This window comes from Saccopteryx leptura, chromosome 5 (assembly GCF_036850995.1).
Source record: "Saccopteryx leptura isolate mSacLep1 chromosome 5, mSacLep1_pri_phased_curated, whole genome shotgun sequence".
In the NCBI taxonomy this organism is placed as follows: domain Eukaryota; kingdom Metazoa; phylum Chordata; class Mammalia; order Chiroptera; family Emballonuridae; genus Saccopteryx; species Saccopteryx leptura.
The window spans coordinates 66671879-66684592 of NC_089507.1; the positions used below are offsets into that span (position 1 = coordinate 66671879).

General features: G+C 34.6%; 1 protein-coding gene across 1 annotated transcript in view; it reads left to right on the forward strand.

Moving 5' to 3' along the window:
- ARHGAP24 (Rho GTPase activating protein 24) overlaps window positions 1-12714 on the forward strand; it is an 865538-nt gene that overhangs the window by 132956 nt on the left and 719868 nt on the right. The gene's annotated exons all lie outside the window — the stretch shown is intronic.

Here is a 12714-nt window from a genome sequence, read left to right on the forward strand (position 1 = left end):
GTTATTCTTAACATTGAATGGGCCCTCAAATCAAATTACAGAGGCCACCGGTTAGGCTTCTTAATCTCTGATATATTCAGTTCTGTAACCAGAAAAATGAAGTATCAGAGAAAAATTATGCAAATGCATTACAGGCTTTTCCTGGAAACTTGTGCTTTCAAATTCAATAAATAAAGAAATGTGTAAAATAAAATACAGACATACATACTGCCAATGAAGGGTTTGGTTGTCCTATCCTTTTATTCCATAATTCCTAGCACATTCTAAATACATGTTAATTTACATTTTTCACATGGAAAAATGTAAAGAAGGTTCAGTGCTAAAATTGCATGTGGGGCTGGCTTCCTGGGCATGCAGGCTGTGTCCTTGCTTTGCCCTTGGTTAGTGTTCTTAAAATTCTTGATCAGTTCTGTACAAAGGATTTCGTATTTTTCGATTTGCGTTGCACTCCCCAATTCTGTACCAGCCCCGATCATGTGGCATTTTCAAAAACATACCTTATGGATTAAAGATCATTGCCTGGCACAGAACAGGTGCACAACAATAAAAGTTGATTTTTAGTTGAATAAAAATTAAAAAATTAAAATGCAACATGAAAAACAAATACTTGTACTTGACACTTAAGCAAAAAGGGTTCTTATTCAAAATAGAAATCAAAGGCAGAAAGACTGAAGGGTAAGAAAAGAATAATCATGAACTCTTTTCTTTGCAAAGCCCTGAGAGTAAAAATCTGAATTTATGAAACCAAGTAAAGTAAATAAGTCATTTCTTGTGAGAGTAAATTATTATCTTTTAACCTGAGCATTGTTTGTAGCATGTTTGCTACAGTATATTCGGACACATTCAAGAGTTTATTTAATAATACATTGAAAACCATTTTCTGTTAAGTGTAAACAGGCTCTTTTTAATTTCAATGAATATTATTTCTCTTGAATTATGGCACATTGTGAATAGTAATACTATTGCTTGGGATTTTTATAGAACCTTTTTTTTTCTATGAAGCTCAATGTTTGAAAAATATCATTTTTCCAACTTGCCTAATATTTGGTAACAGATTAGCAGAAAATAAACCTGAAACTGAGGGTAGTTAACATTAGATCAATAACAAAAATTGAAAGAAACCTCAAGTTTTTCAGTCCAACCTCAGAAATTTAGATTCATCATGTAGATGTGTTGTTTTCAACACAATATCATACAGTGTTTTATGCAAATTATAGTTTATACCAAAAGGTTTAACATTTTTTGCACAGCCAAAAGTGAATATAATGCTGATCTGAATGTCGTGGGTTTCCTTAGTTTCTGATACGGCTTTCTTGCTGCTGATTGAGCCACGTTGAGAGACTGATAGCTCTGCACATGCACTTTGTCTATAAAGTTCTGGTTTACTGAGGTGATTTAGGTAATGAGTCTGGTCATTTTTCAGAGCTATTATTTCTGTCTAGCACAGAAGCACATTTCTGCAAATGGTTGTGGGCATATGTTTAAATACTAAGTTTAGGTTTTATACTTAACTTCTCAGTATTTTGACTAAGGTAAAGAAAGATGTATCTGATTACTTTGTTAGATGCTGGTTAATAAATTGTATTCTCACTAGAGAGATATAATTTATCCTGGAAGAACTAAAGGATATCCTTAATCCCTGACTTGATGGCTAACCTAATAGAAATTCCCAGTCCATTCTGCTACTACTGATGAACATTCTAGTTTCAGAAAATAGCACTTTCAGATTAAATTGAAATATTGGCATGCTGGCTGACATTCATTACTAATTTTATTTTTAATGGAAAAAAATAACTAAAATGAAATATTGATTTGATTTTGAAACTGTATTTCCTTGGAAGAGGTTTGTCTCATTTATAACAAATTAAAAGTTATTTGACTGACTGTTAATACTTATCAATCTCCAAACTTATCAATGCTTTAAAAGAATTAATGTAATAAGAATGCTACATTTCATATTCATGATACATTTTAATAGAGTCATTAAATATAAATATTTTATTTGGGGTTTTTACTATTATAAGAAATAAAAATTTAAAAACTAGCACTTATCTATAATTTAAAAAATACAAATATAATAAAAATTTTAATATATTATTAAAAATACATATGTAGTTTTTATTATTTTTTTGTTTATTTATAATTTAATACTCAGTGTTGTCACAGTAACATAAAAGATGCAAAAAGTTCTTTAATTTTATTTTTACCTGAATTTCTTTATTGCTCTATAGATATATTAGTTAATGACATTTGTTTTCAAGAGCTAATAGGAGTTATTTTTTTTTTGTCACCAATTCTGTGTCATTACAAAAAAAATAATAGGACTAGGAATCAGAACAGGGTAATATGGTGTTCTGTGAAATTTTGGGAAACTTCTGCCATGGACTAAACCTTAGGCACTGACCATGTAATAATGCAAGGACATTTCTTTTATGAGAACAAAGGATAAGAAGAAAACAGGAAAATTTTCTTAAATAGAATATGCCAGCATAAATCTCCCTTTCTTATAATATTTCTCCAAATATACATTAAGGTATAACCAATAATAGGTAAATCCTTTTAGGAAACTCTTCTTAGGAATCCTACTGCTTTGTTGTTTTGATAAGTATGCTTCTTTATTTTGTTCAGGGAGAGAATTTATCCTTTGCAAAAAAATAAGCAAACAAAAACAGTTCAAAATAAATATATAATATTTACTTACCATGAGGATAAAGTCTAGTGGAAGCTTTTCACAGTGAAGTATATAATTCATTTTTACCAAGGGCCAAATATCATATGTTAGATAAAATAACAGAATATTCTTTTGTTTCCAAGCAAGAAAGCTGGATTAAAGGTTCCCCAGAGTACTCAGCTACAGTGAGGAAATCACCTTTCTGTCAACTAACCCTCAATCACCAAACCAGAAACATGAGCTTCATGGCCATTTGCATTATTAACATTTCTCACATATAAGCAGAAAGTCCAAAAAGCTGTGCATGATAATTAAATGTTTGAACTTTACATTTTATAGAGAAGTCAGCGTATGTGAAACATTTTACCAGTTGTGTCTCCTGGTTATCTTGAAATTTTCATCTTTATTTTACAGATCCGAGCAGGGAATTTTTCTTTTCCTATCAAGCTTGGTTGAGAACATGGAGGGTGAGGGTGTGGGGTGGGGATGGTGGGGGGGTTGAGGAGCCAAGCTCTGAGTGGTGGAGGCTGTAGAGAGGTGGAGGGTTGTGATGACTAAATGACATAACCTGTGTTACAGCACTCATCAGAACAGTATGTGGCAAGTGTAATCCCTCATGAAATGTGAGCTTTGTCGGGGTCTTTGGGGGATGTGTTCAGTAACAGCACCCTTCTCCCTCACCAGGATTCTGAACAAGTTGAGAACTAAAAGGAAAGAAAAGGAGCAAATAGAGGCATACAATTTCTTTTTGTTTTTCAATGACAGATGTTTGGTTGAGAAAGTGGCTTTAGGTTTGGTAGCCAAATGAGCTCCGTAACTCTGAAACCCAGACAGATTAGATTTCTGGCCTGAATCAAAGAAGCGCAGTACCAGAGCAGACTGACTCAATGGAGGAACAGAAACCTTACTCCCACGAGCAGCTAGCTCCCTGCCTAGTGCAAGAAGGATGACATTGTGAACATTCCAGTTTGTCTTCCCTGAATTTATCAGTCAGATCTCTACCGCCTAAGGTTGGGCTGAGTAAAAAAACATGGAGAAATGCCAATCCCGTGCTTAGGAAAAATCTCTTTTTAAGAGAATTTGGGGAGGGGAGACATTCTTTCTCTCTAAAACTTATTTATAAAGGGAGTCAGGGGTCAGGTCATAATGGACTTTCAATGACATATCAGCGTTTGGAATTTATAGGAAAGGAGATGAGCAATTGTTAAAGAATTTTCAGTCTGGGGGCTTGGGGAGAGTGAAAAAGGTGAAGGGATTAAACCAAACCAAACAACGCCCCCCCCCCCCAAAAAAAAACCTTATAGACGTGCACAACAGTATGGTGATTACAGAGGGAACTGGGGTTGAGAGGAGGTAGAAGAGGGTAAACCAGGATAAATGGTGGTGGAAGGAGACTTGACTTGGGGTGATGAACACAGAATACAATTTATAGAAGATGTATTATAGAATTGTATATCAGAAATCTAGATAATTTTATTAAGCAATATCACCCCAATAAATTTAGTAAATTAATAAAAAATAAAATAATAAAGACAATCTCTAAAAATTTAATAATAGAGTTAAGAGAAACAGATTTGACTTTTGGAAAGAATATTATGAAATGGCTTACACCATAGGGGATGAGCGGGATGGGGTTTGGGCAAGATAACAGAGATGAAAAGTAAGAAGGTCAATTTGTAGGGTGCCCCCTAGTCTTAGTTAGAGTTGATAGCCTCAACCAAGAAAACTGCTAAACGATGAAGGAAAGTATGCCTATTTGGGCATCCATAATATAACTATAGAATGATGGCACTCATAAAAAATCAACTCATGCAATTCATTGTGATTTTTAACCTATGCTCTGAGTCTTTTCTTTTATTAATTGATTTTTATTGGGGTACAGGTTCAGGTTTGCAATCCAATAGAACATCTGCACACTGCTTTGTGTGCCCATCATCCCCATTTTCTTTCATCCCCATTCCCACCCCACTTTGCCCACCTCCACCTACCCCGCCCCCCTTTTCCTCTGGCTATCACCATACTTGTCTGTGTCTACGTGTTATATATCTATATATGCTTTTTTTATTTTTTGCTTAATCCCTTCACCTTCTGTCATCTCGTCCCCCACTGCCCCTCCCCTCTGAAGCTGTCAGTTTGCTTCATGTATACATGTCTCTGTTTCTATTTTGTTCATCAGTTTAATTTGTTCATTAGATTCCACATATAAGTGAGATCATATGGTATTTATCTTTCTCTGGCTTGTTTATTTCACTTAGCATAAAAACCTCCAGGTCCATTTATGCTGTTGCAAAAAGTAAGATTTTCTTCTTTTGTGGGGATGATGTGGTATTCCATTCTGTAAATATACCACAGCTCTTTTATCCACTTATCTACTGATGGACACTTGGGCTGTTCCCAGATCTTGGTTATTGTAAATAATGCAGCAGTAAACATAAGGGTGCATATATTCTTTCAGATTAGTGTTTCAAGATTCTTAGGATATTTTTCCAGAAGTGGGATAGCTGGGTCAAAAAGCAGTTCCACTTTAAATTTTTTAAGGACACTCCATACTATTTTCCATAGTGTCTGCTCCAGTCTGTATGTCCAATAGCAGTGCCCAAGGATTCTCTTTTATCCAGATACTCACTAGTACTTGTTTGTTGATTTATTGATGAGCGTCATTCTGATAAATGTGAGGTGATATCTAATTGTGGTTTTAATTTGTATCTCTCTGATGATTAATGACCTTGAGAATTTTTTCATATGTCTATTGACTCTCTGTATGTCCTCTTTGGAGAAGTGTCTATTCGGGTATTTTGGCCATTTTTTAAATTGGATTGTATGTCTTCCTGGTGTTGAGTTGTATAAATTCTTTATATCATATATTTTGAAATTAACCCCTTATTAGATGTATCATTGGCAAATATGTTCTCTCATTCAGTGGGTTCCCTCTTCATTTTGTTGATGATGTCTTTTACTGTGCAAAAGCTTTTTAGTTAGCCCTTGCTGGATAGCATGGTTGACTAGGGCATCTTTCCAATATGCAGAGATTGTGGGATCTATCCTTGGTCAGGGCACACACAGAAACAGATCGATGTTTCTGTCTATCTCTCTCTTTCTCTCTTTCTGAAGTCAATAAGTAAATTTTAAAAAACAATAAAAAGCTTTTTAGTTTGACATAGTCCCATTTATTTAGTTTTCCTTTGTTTCCCTTACCTGAGGAGATACATTGACAACAGTATTGCTCTGAGAGATGTCTGAGATTATACTGCCTATGTTTCCTTCTAGAATTTTTATGGGTTTGCAACTTATATTTAAACCTTTTGAGTTTTTTCTTGTGTATGGGCTTTTCTTAAAATGAAACTTTAACTAGATTCATCAAGAAAAAAAAGAGAACCCAAATAAATAAAATTAGAAATGAAAGAGAAGAAATAAAAAACTGACATCACAGAAATACAAAGGACTGTAGGACTGTAAGAAAATATTATGAATAACTGTATGCCAACAAATTGGACAACCTAGGTAAAATGGATAAATTCCTAGAAACATACAACCTTCCAAAACTGAATCAGGAAGAATCAAAAGGTACAATGAAAAGTAATGAAATGGAAGCAGTAATAAAAAAAACTCCCAAACAAACAAAAGTCCCAGACTAAATGGCTTCACAGGCAAATTTTAGCAATTTTAGCTAACACCTATCTTTCTCAAACAATTTCAAATACTCAGGAGAAGAGAAGATTCTCAAGCTCTTTTTATAAGACCAGAGTGATTCTAATCCCCAAACCAGAAAAAGACACTACAAAGAAAGAAACTATAGGTCAATATCCATGGCTGATGCCACATGGAAGGGAGTGCTCCATCCAGGAAGGACAGTGTCTGCAATATTGGAGAATGACTCAGCAAGGGGTCCTGGTGGTTGTCCTTTCACCATCTCCCCATAGCCACAAAGCCCATATTCTCCACATGTGACTCCAGTCCATTCTGCTTTCCCTCTGCTGGAGCTCCGTGTGAGGGGCTGAAAATGAGATTTTTCTGCATTGGTCCTTTAAGAAGACTCTTAAAAACACACTGCTTGTGTCTCTGAGGTCTTTCTGGCAGAGAAAAATCATGCTGCTTGTCACAGCTAGATGTCATGTGGGCACCTCTTCTTGGCTCTGGTGCTCTGGGCTGAGAGCCTGGCTTGGGGTTTAGGCCCTATAGTGCTCAGTGGGACCCTCCAATCCCCCACAACTGAGATATTCCTCTTAAATTTCAGCTGCTGCCCATAGGAGTAGGTCCTTTTTGCATCTCTGCCCTTCCAAACTGTCTGGATGTGGCCTCTATAAATCCTTGGTTATAAGACCTCTTTTCAACTAGTCTTCACTTGGTTATTCAGGGTGATTTTTTTGTAAATTTAGTTGTTGTTCCAGATTAGTCTTAGGAGGAGATGAGTGTAACATCTACCTACTTAGCTGCCATCTTGGATCTCCTGCTCTGAGTCTTTTGATGGAAATATGTATAGATTAATGTCAAAGGGTGACTATTTCTAGAACAGCTTTAGTTTTCTTAATAAAAATAGCTAAAGAAAGAAAAATGACTGAGTATACCTCAGAGTACTGTATAAATGAGTAATTAAAAAGCACTGATGTAGAAATTATTATCCCTTGTTTTGGAGAGTTACACCTGAGTTTCTTGTGTTGTCTTTCATTTGATGAAATTCTGAGAGTGTTCTTTGTGTAGAAACCTCAGCTTAGTTATCGCCTGTGATCATGATACTTGTCCAGCAGACATTGATGAGATCCTCCTGTTGGACACATTAAACACATTCAAATTATTTATTTTTTTCTAAAGAAAACATTTGAAATTATTTTTTCATTTGTTAATATATAATTGATACTTTATGAAAATAGTCTCATAAAAGTCAAGCAATATATAAAAATATAAAGAAGAAAGTAGAGTACAAAACAAAATGCTTGTATTTCACAACCAAAAAATAACCATGATTTGATATCATTATTTCAAATGTCTTTCTATCCAAATGTACGAATAAACTTTTAAGATAATTTTAGAAAAATAAATAGATTACACTGTACATTCAAGTTTTAAGCATTAAATTTAATTTTAATTACATTGAACAAATGTACTGTTCTCTAAAATAACAAAGGTTTGCTGAAATGTTTCTCTATGACAAGAGAGATTGGGTCTTTAAATATCACTTTAAAGCTAAAGAAAAATAATGAAAGTTAGAGCATTCATGTAATTCTTTGTTTATATATATTTAATTACATTTCCACTTTAGATAGTTCTACAAAAGGTGAGGAAATTAATTGGCAAGTTTATGTGTTTTTGTCCTACTTTCTCACTTGCGCTTCTAAGTATCTAGCTTTTCCTCTCTGAATCCCTTCTATATAATTTGTTTTCTAATCCTTCTAATTGTGTGACTTTCTCTAACTATATCTTATTGTTGCTCATCTTGCATCATATTTTTGTGTCAAATTTCCCAGGGACCTACCCTAATTTTGATAACTACGTGCTTTTTTTTTCTTTACTTGGTACATGATGAATCATTTCAGTATTTAGTTTAAATTTTTATTTTGATAAAGTTTCTATGATATTTTTGAATTTTTCTCCCTTTTCCACTTGTTTTCTTCTCTACATGATGAACACTGGTTATATATCAGACCATTTCATCTCTTTTTATATCTATCATTCTTTATAATTTGTATTGTATTTTATGATATTTTTATGCTTAATATTTTGCCCTACCTTTTTCCCTATTATTTTGTGCACTGTCAATCAAATTTTTATCATAAAAGAGATATTACATTCTCATTTTAAGATTACTTTTAATTATTTTAAAACTGCTTTGAAGTTAATTTTTATATTATTGAATGATTTGTCTAAACTCTGCATCTCTGCATGGAATTTTCATCTCTTTCTCAGTCAGTTTTGAAGCTTTTATATATCAGCCCTAGAATAATTCTTTTCTGTTTATTACTCAATACTTATTTTTTGATGAGAACAGTTCTCTGCTAAAAAATAATGAAAAAAGTATGGTTGGAGGAGATGCTGGAGAGATACCTGCATTTAGTTTTGTTCTGTTTTTTTTTTTTTTTTTTGACCCAAGGAAGAATTTGATTCATATATTTCTTTGCTGTCTCCTTGGTTCTACCTCATATGCAGCGTTGTCCACAAATAGTTTTTGAAATGAACATTTATTGGAACTGGTAAAGCCAAAGAAGATGAGATTTTATATAAGTTGTTTTTTAATTTTTAATTTGAAACACGTACAGTCACACAATTGTGTTATAGTTCATAGCAAGGTTGAATGGAAGAAATAGTTCTAATTGCTGGAGACTTCTATGTATTTCCTAATTGTTGTACTATTTATAAGTGCATGTTTATCCAAAATGCTGCATAGAACATTTTATTTTCTTCCCCTCAGCTTACAGAAAAAAACCTTTCAGGCTGACTGGTGAAAAATTGTGAGTTGGAGGCCTTTTCGTCCTTTCCAGGGCTTGATTTCTAGCCTTGTGTAACTTGCAGTTAATGAAGTTGCACATGTGAGAACAGCAGTGCCTAGCAACCACATGGCTCTTAATTCCCAGAGAGCCTAACATTCCCAGAGCTGGCAAGACAAACTAATCATGGTCTGCTTTAGATTCAGTTTTGCTCAGTGTATCTGGAACTTGATTGACATCTGGAAGGAGGTGAGAGGAAGCCAAAGATCCCAAGAGATAAAGACTGGGATCGCCTTTCACTGCACTGAGAGGAAAGTTCCTCATCCTGAGAGGTCAAGTTACCCCAGAGTTGTCATGGCAGTCAAAATCCCTTTAAAAGAAAGGTGATTTTTTGGAGGTCACATTCTTCTGTTTAGCTTTCTTTTCTCTCATTTTAAGAATTATCAATTAAAATTTTGGAAAATGTCATTAGAGAAGCAACATGCTATGAGATTTAAAAAAAAAGAGAGAGTGCTTCCCCAGGAAAGTTCTTGAAAGCTAATGAGAAATGGAAATTTATTTTTGTTCCCTAATAATAAAAGCAATAAATGTCAATTATGGAAAATTTTGTTGGTACCAGTATATAAAGAAGAAAATAATACTTATGAACCATTTTACTCTTTAGAAATAAATACCTTGTTTCTGCTCAGCCTTTTTCTATGTGCATAAGTCTTATACATTTAGGTTACACTGTCTATACAATTTTAGATTCTGTTGGCTTTTCACCAAATACTATATCATAAATATCTTCCCCGACATTATAAATATTTAGGAAACAATTTTTAATCGCTGAGTAATATTCTGAATAAATGCATGTATCGTAATTTATTTGAGTCTTCTATTGTTGGATATTTATGTGGATTCTGGTTCTGTTAGAATTAACACTGCAATAAAAATTGGGTGGGCATAAATATTTTCCCGAGCTTTGTATTTTTTCTTAAGGCAGATTTCTGACTTACTGGCTCATGGAGTATGAATATTTTAAGCTATTCTGGCAAATATTTATTATTTAGGCTCGTCATACATTTATCCCAACTTTGTAACTTGTCTTTCTGATTTAGCATTTGTTATTAGAAGGATTTGTGTGTCCCATATGTCAGTTCATTGGTACTATTTTAGAGATGTGTGTGTGTGTGTGTGTCTGCATGTGTGTGAGTGTGGATGTATAAATGTGTACATGTGACTAAGCCAGTGTTTGTCAAATATTTTTTCATGAAGTATTACTTCTATAAGATATGCTGAGGGGCAAAATGAGTTATATTCAAATAATGTAGGAAACGCTGGCCTCAATGCTGTTTTTGCTCTGCCTAACTACTCACCATGGCTAACACCAGCCTCAAATTGGCATCAGTGAATGTATGGAACTGAAACAGTCAGGCTCTCTGTTTTGGTGCCTGCAAACAACGGGGCTATGGAGCTGACAACCTGAAATACTGGTCTTTCAAACAGAGTATCTTTTTCAGAGTCTATGAAAAATCAGATGGCAGACAAAAGTGCTGCCATCTGATTTTTCATGCTCTCTGACTCATCTTGTGTGGACAAAGATATGGGATGGAGATAAGTTCATTTGAAGGCCAACCTAACTTTCTCAGGTCACAGAAGGGAAAGTGACCCACTGAAATTAAGTGGATCAAATCTCAAGGCCTTGAGTCTCATATTGAGATGCATAGACTCCTAGCGTGTCTTCTTAATATTTTGTTTCACATATTAACTTGGAAAAAACCAGAGTTCTACCTCAGGTAAAATAGATATTAATCAGTGGTTGCATATTATATTTTCCCACATAGCAAAAGGGATTTGCATCCTATTCAGACAGGAGAGAACATAAAGAATGCTAGTATTTAGAAAAGTGTGTGTGTATGTGTTTTCTTTATTTGCTAATATGTTTGCTCCTTTTCAGGCCTGTGGAATGGTCCAGTTGTATATATGTTGATGTAAGTATATATATGTTCCTATTGATGTTCAAGCTCTTGGCAGCTGTGATATTTGTATTACCTTCTTCAGGGGACCTGTTTGAGGCATTGTTCTTGGTTACTTTTAAAAATTTTACATAGATAGTGTATGCCAAGAAATAAGGGCATCATTATTTACTGAAAAAAACAATTAAATACTTGTTACACTTATTTTTTATCCTTCCTCAAAGGATAAGATGATTATTAAATAATTTACTGTAATACCCATTGTAAAAACACTGTAAAATAAATCAGATGTTTGTTTTAACCAGCCCTACTCCTTACTTATTTTTTAATACAGTTACATCAGTTATAAAAAAAAGTTTGTTTTTTCTTTGCATTGCCTAATTAGTTTCTTAGATGTTCAAACATGGGTAAGTAAGAAGGACATTAATAGATGTGCGACACGAAGAAAAACTAGAAATGATGGTAAATTCTCAGAGGAAAAAAATACAAGAAAGGGAACGATGCTTAATATTTTAGAAGGTTCTTCTGTTCACAGGAGTCAGATTTGTTTCCCTTTAATTACCACTTTTTGGTCCTAGCCCTACTCTTTGGAACTATATAAAATAGGTCTAATTCTTCCCTAGTAATATCCCTTTTTTTATTTGAGAATAACCATCATTATTTTCGAAAGTGCATAGTGCTGTCTTAATATTTGCATTTACATATTTCCTACTACTGTGTGCACGCACATATGAACTTTGTCATGTATATTTGTATTTATATGCACTTCTAGCACTGCATGCTACTAAACAAATAATATCATTTTAGATAATTTTTCTTGGAAATTACTTTTATGTTTTGGTTAAACCTTCACTTTTCCCTTTTGGCCCTTTCAAATAATTAGATGGACGTAGATATAGTTACATATTTCTACCTAATTCTGTGAATCAAAGTGTAGTTATAGGAATCAGAAATGGACTGACCAGGTGGTGGCGCAGTGGATAGAGCGTCGGACTGGGATGCAGAATGACCCAGGTTCGAGATCCCGAGGTCGCCAGCTTGAGTGCGGGCTCATCTGGTTTGAGCAAGGCTCACAGGCTTGGACCTAAGGTCACTGGCTCCAGCAAGGGGTTGCTTGGTCCGCTGAAGGCCCGCGGTCAAGGCACATGTGAGAAAGCAATCAATGAACAACTAAGGTGTTGCAACGCGCAATGAAAAACAAAAAATGATTGATGCTTCTCATCTCTCTCAGTTCCTGTCTGTCTGTCCCTGTCTATCCCTCTCTCTGACTCACTCTCTGTCTCTGTAATAAATAAATAAATAAAATTAAAAAAAAAAAGGAATGGAAATTCTCCTAAAGGCTCTTCATTCTCTGATGGCCCCCAAAACCAAGATGTTAACCCTCCTCCCCAGGCTTGACAGATTTCCTGACTCATGAAATCCACCTTTGGAAATTTGAAGACTAGCAGGATCCAACACTATTATTGCCTTGCTTGGATTTACCTATTTTTAGAAATGTCCAAATATTCAGCCTAGAGGTAAATATAAAGTCATGCTTCTTCTCAAATCCTCCTACAGACGTGGACAGTTCAGTTCCTGACTCAGGAAATATCTTGATTATTTTGGGGGAGCCCAGCCCCATCAAATGGGGCTCAGCTCTCCTCTGTTCCACCCACTGCTCCCATTT